The following is a 6,067-nucleotide window of genomic DNA, read 5'->3' on the forward strand; positions in this document are numbered from 1 at the left end:
ACCACACGTAGACATTATTTATATTCCTGAAGAACTGTTCACACACCACATGCTGGCACTATTCACATTCCTAGAGAACTGTTCACATACTACATGCAGACATTATTTATATTCCTGAAGAACTGTTCACACACTACACGCAGGCGCTATTCACATTGCTGGAGAACTGTTCACATACCACATGCAGACATTATTTATATTCCTGAAGAACTGTTCACACACTACACGCAGGCATTATTTTTGTTCCTACAGAACTGTTCACACACCACACGACGGCGTTATTTACATTCCTAGAGAACTGTTCATACATCATACGTAGGCGTTATTTACATTCCTAGAGAACTATTCACACACCACATGCAGGCATACAATGGAAGATGTTCTGAGGAACTAGCGTCAATGATCCTTTCGGCACCGGTGCGTAGTCGGGATACACGCCAAACGCGCGCCCAACATTTGTACACGGTTGACATTTGTCACATGAGAACGGGTCGCTTCTACGATTCGTTCTTAAGTTCAACAGCTCGGCTGTGGAACGAGCTGCCGGCCTCTGTGTTTCCTCCCTCCTACAACATGGGACTCTTCAAGACCCATGTTCACTCCTTCCTCTCCACCAAAAGACCCTCCACACAGCATCCCCAAAGATGACATAGGCCCTGAGGGAAATTATTTTCTTCAGGGCCTCCTGTGTGGAGTTAATATAAAAAAAGGCGTTAGTTTCGTTTTTTTAGTGTTTCTTTATTCATGAAAACTTAAATGATTACAGTTTTTGTTTTCTACAGCCACCATACTAGGTACATGACTGTTCCTAGAGAACTGTTCACACACCACACGCAGGCGTTATTTACATTCCTAGTGAACTGTTCATACACTTAATATGAAAGTACTAATTGAACTGAATCATTTATTAGGTACTTATTTAAAACCCATTAGGCTAATTTGTTCGCTTTTGGGAACTCAGGTCCCATTAAAATCGTTATGTCTCCTTTATTGTCAAGGTGAAAAATGTGGTCTGAACGGTGTTAGAAAGAAAAAACACCACCCTTTATATTCAAATTAGAAGTTAACCATAGAAGAATTATAATGTCGGTTAAGAATTATAATTATAAAGATCGGTAGGTGGCTGAGTTGACATCGCGTTTGGGTCCCACCCAGGTGTAGTGTATTCAAGTCCTCGGCTGGCTAAGTCCTCCATCACAACACAAGCAACATTTTCCGCTTCATGTGGTGGTATTAGGAAATTTTCAAATATTTTCAGGTTATTCGTAACCGAATGTTTTATTTCCGGAATGTGTTCTTTATATCCGAAAGCAATTTATGAAACTTCATGATTTTTTTATTATGTTTTTAACAAAAGATGAGCCATTTATAAAACTTTCTATGTTTGCATTCAAAATTTTAATATTTATAATATGATGTGATTAATTCTAATAATACAATTAAAAAGTGTATTTCATCATCTAACAAAATTAGTTTTTAGTTTTCGGATACGTTCTGAAAAATTTCATATACCTACTTGGATTTTATTTCAAAGCGGAAATATTCGGTTCTATTCTATTATACCAGAGGCCTGAGGTGTTAAGAAGTGAACGAGAGAGAATAAATAATATATTTCTATCATATTCCTTCAATACACCATCGTAATTCCTTTTCTTTGAGACTTCTTAATTAATTTCTGTAACATGCCTTCATTTTAACGAGCTTCAAAGGGTTAAGTTATAATTAGATACATGTTTAACTTTACAGATCTTAAGTGTTCGCAAAATTGTCCCATTACAATGTATGAAAGATATTAAGATGATTGTATATTATTTCACATCAATGGAGAGTGCATATAAAGAGGATATATTCACCTTTGCTAAAGATAGAATACAGTTTATTGAATGAATTATCTAATAAACTCCTGCAAACCGAGCAGCAATTAAAGTTATTTTTATATATATGTAATTCAGATGAATCATGGAGATTTATTAAAAATATTGTCCAAAGAAGAAGTTAGCAGTCCACAATGGAGTGCTGATACCTATCCTGATGTGTGGCAGTGAGGCATGGAAGTAGACTGAATGCTGTCGAAATGGAATCCCTGATACGTGTGGTAAACACTATAAACTATGGAGATTTTAGACTTCCAAATTTGTCGGGAACCCAAAATAATCTCTATTTTAAAGGATTTAACATTTTTAATGAGCTACCGACAGATGTTAAAGAAACTAAAAGCCTTGCTGTTTTCGTAGGTTATGCCTAAGCACCATAAACAAGAATTTTCAGATGTATTGTAAAGTGTCCTTAATGTCATAGAAATAAGTTGTTAAAAAGTTTATACAAGATAAAAAAAAACCTTGAATGACCGTATGAGAATGTGGAGATTCGCGAAAATGTTCATGGCTGATGTAAGCGTAATGAGTAAGATTAAGAAAGGAACGTTCAAATGTTTTGGTCATGTAGAGCATTGATGTAGTATTTAGTCTATGATGTAGAGCAAATAAACAAAGAAAAGAGTTCAAGGAGAATGTGACGCGAATGTGTATGACAGAAGTGTTTGTAAACGCCCGAGGGAGGTATGACACGATCAAGCGAATCAAATACTTGAGTCAGGCTATGTAAAGGGTCAGAATAATAGGAGAGTATGTATAAGATAATACCCTCAGCCTCACATCATACCCCAATTGGGGATGCCATAGTCTCACTGGCTCCAGACGGGAGCAGTTGGGACTCTTGTGCGGTAATACTGTAAAAAAAAAAAAAAAAAAAAGATAATGTATGAATGTGAATTTGGCGGTCTGTCCTCTCTGCATACCCCTGTCGGGAAACAGCATTGAGGTTAGTTAAGTAGTTAGATAAATTTGAAGTCCTGTCAAATAAGTAGGTACATATTTAACAGTTTTATTGCTCTGCCATGATGATGATGATTTTTTGTCCAAGTGGTTCATTTCGTGGTACTTTCGTGGACACGGGAACCATATTTGGATAATCAACATCTCTGCCACTAGTCACTCCAAGTGCTCCGCTACGTTGGGAGACTAATCAGGGGTTCCCGTGTTCTGACGAGAAGGTTGAGGGAGGTTCCTGACCACCCATCATACCTTTTTCCTTCCTATAACTTGCTTTCCTTAAAAAAAACCTCACACAGCAACCCCAAAGATGATATAGACCCGATGAAAATTATTTTTTGTCGGGCCTCTTAAATTATCATGGACAAGAAATATCGACTAAAGTAGAGGTTCCACATTAAGCGGCCAAAAACATGTTCGGCCAACAAATGGCTTAACTCAATTTAAAAAAAAATCTTGTCGTTTTCGATGCATGCGTAATGCGGGCAATTTATTTATTATTTATACAACTTGTCCAGAAACTAGTGGTACATTGGTGAATTTTCATTTCTTCACCTGCCCACTAAAAATGTGCAAAAGTGCATTAACCCACTATAAAATAAAATTCAGTATTCTTTCGTCTCGTGTTCCAAACGACTTCATTACTGCGCCATTCAGGCCGGCCGTAAAACGCGGGCCCCTTTTGCTGCAGCGGTGCAGCATCCTGTCGGGTCGCCTGGCCCGCCCCCCTGAAACGTCTTGGGACGGACACGTGGAAGGTTGGGAGCCCCTGCCCCGCCCTGTGAATTCCACAACATGAAAACGCAAATGAAAGAGGTTTGCAGGAGTGAAGACGCATTACAATTTTTTCAAATTAATTCACGTTGATTTACTACATTTCTCTTTAGCTGGCAGACCGATAAGTTTCTTGATTCTGGACTGAGTGGTAGATTCTCTCAGTATATCCCTTTTGAAAGACCAATATTCCTAGAATGCGTTGAGAGCAGCTTAGTAAATTTATAGTGGTAAAAAATTTAATTTTAGTTAGTCAGTAAATATTCATGCAAAACATCCATAAATTATGTAATTAATGAATGGAAAATAAGCATTGACCAAAATCAGTGTACAATAGCAGTGTTTCTTGATTTTCGACGTGCTTTTGAAACAATTGACAGGAACATATTAATATCCAAATTAAAATATATGGAAATAATTGGCAATTTCTGAAGAAGTTATGCTCCAAATACAGTCAAAACTAAAAACCAAGTGTGTAAGTGTGGAGACGCCATATTGGAGGAACAGCCAGTGAACCTAGGCGTCCCACAAGGATCTGTATTGAGGCCATTACTATTTATATTATATATCAATGATATAGTGCAGTGCTTAAAATACTGTTTTATCAAACTGTTTGCAGATGATACGCTTGATACCGAAATAATTTCGAAGAATTTATGCTCTAAATACAGTACGACCTGGAACAAATATCTATGTGGTTAAAGATAAACAAATTGAAACTAAATGTTACAAAAGTAAATACATGGTAATAGGTTAAAACATTCAACGGTCAAATTATTATAGACAACGAAGAAATTGAAGAAGTAGAGGAAATCAAATACTTGGGCATTATAATAGACCATCGACTCAAATTTAACTCTAACTTTGAAATGTTAGCTAAGAAAATGACAAAAAAGGTTAATTTTTTAAGAAGACTAATGAATAAATTAGATGTAAATCGAAGTAAATTAGTTTATAATACAGGGTGCGGCGGAGAGGACGGAAGTTTTTGAGATGGGTAGTTCTCTCCTCCTCCGTCTACGAGAGAGGTGGGGGGGGGGGTGCCGCTTGTCTCGTTAGTTCCTAGCATTGTTTTACCAGTTGTTGTCATGGAGCCGTGAACGGTGGAGCACCGCGTTTTCGCCTATGATTGTTTCGTCCGAAATAATGAGTCAGTCACCGTCGTACACCGTGAGTTTCGTCGCCACTTCAACATTCATCGGAATAGAGCTGTTCCCTCTCGAAACACCATCCTTCGTTGGGTTGAATCACTTCGCAGGTGTGGTGAACTGATCAACAGAAGACCAAGAGGAGCTCCGCGAACAGTTCGAACTCCTGAAAATGTTGAACGCGTTCGACAAGCCTTTCTTCGCAGTTTTGCATATGGATCTCCGCTTTCACCCCTATGATATAGAGCGATGTTGGAAAGAGTCTACGCGAACTTCCAAGAACGCCTCCAGCACTGCATCAACGATTTTCGCCACCACATGCCTGATGTGATTTTTCACACTTGACTGTCTCAAATGCTATTTCCTCGCAAACCTGATTCCATCAATAAATTTATTTTGGAGTAAAAATTAACTATTTTATGATTTTTTTAAAACCGTCCGTCCTCTCTGCCGCACCCTGTAGTATAGAAGTATCTCATTTAAATTACTGCCCTAGTGTCCTTTTCTTGTGGAATCAAACACAGATAAAGAAATAATAAAAAGTTTTATTGTAGTAGGTATTCTAAGATAATTATTATGCAGAAAAAAAAAGAAAAAAAAGAGACAGCGAGTAACTTACAATTCCCTTATATTTATATTTAAGCCAAAAAATATGATGCTCCCGAAATACATGTTTACGAATGTAAATTTTAATTTCGCAATACATGGCTACCCTATGAGAAACTGTGGAGATTTTAGACTTCCAAAAACATGCTGTCGTTAACCCAAAATAATCTCCATTTAAAGATTTAAGATTTTCAATTTACTTCCGACAGATGTTAAAGAAGCTAAAAGCCTTGCTTCTTATTATGGGTTATTCCTAAATGCTATAAAGAATAAGTTTTAGATGTAGTGTAAAGTGTGCCTTAATGTCATACAAATAAATTCTTGTTTGTAGTAAATAGAATTTTTTGATAGATATAAAAAATGTAATTTTTAATTTTTATTTAGATATAAAAATTACATTTTTTTATATCTAAATAAAAACATACAAAAAAATATTCAGAATCGAAACTTATTTGAAATGGCTTTTTCCGTACTTGTAGACCAGATATGAATAGATACTTTGCAACCTTCATTTCTCCCATTTTCTTTCCTTCCCCAATCCATTGAGCCAAAATACCCCAATTAGTGATGCCATTGTCAAACCCTCTCTAGATGAGACTCTTGTCGAGAAAATGAGGAAGAGATGAAGATGAGAAGAGGAAGGTTGGGAAGTGCCCCCTTAAAATCAAGTCAACAAACTAAATTCTAGTATGGGGATCTGCTACAGCA

Source organism: Hesperophylax consimilis, chromosome 25 (assembly GCF_061612785.1).
Source record: "Hesperophylax consimilis isolate HC1 chromosome 25, BYU_Hcon_1.0, whole genome shotgun sequence".
Classification (NCBI taxonomy): domain Eukaryota; kingdom Metazoa; phylum Arthropoda; class Insecta; order Trichoptera; family Limnephilidae; genus Hesperophylax; species Hesperophylax consimilis.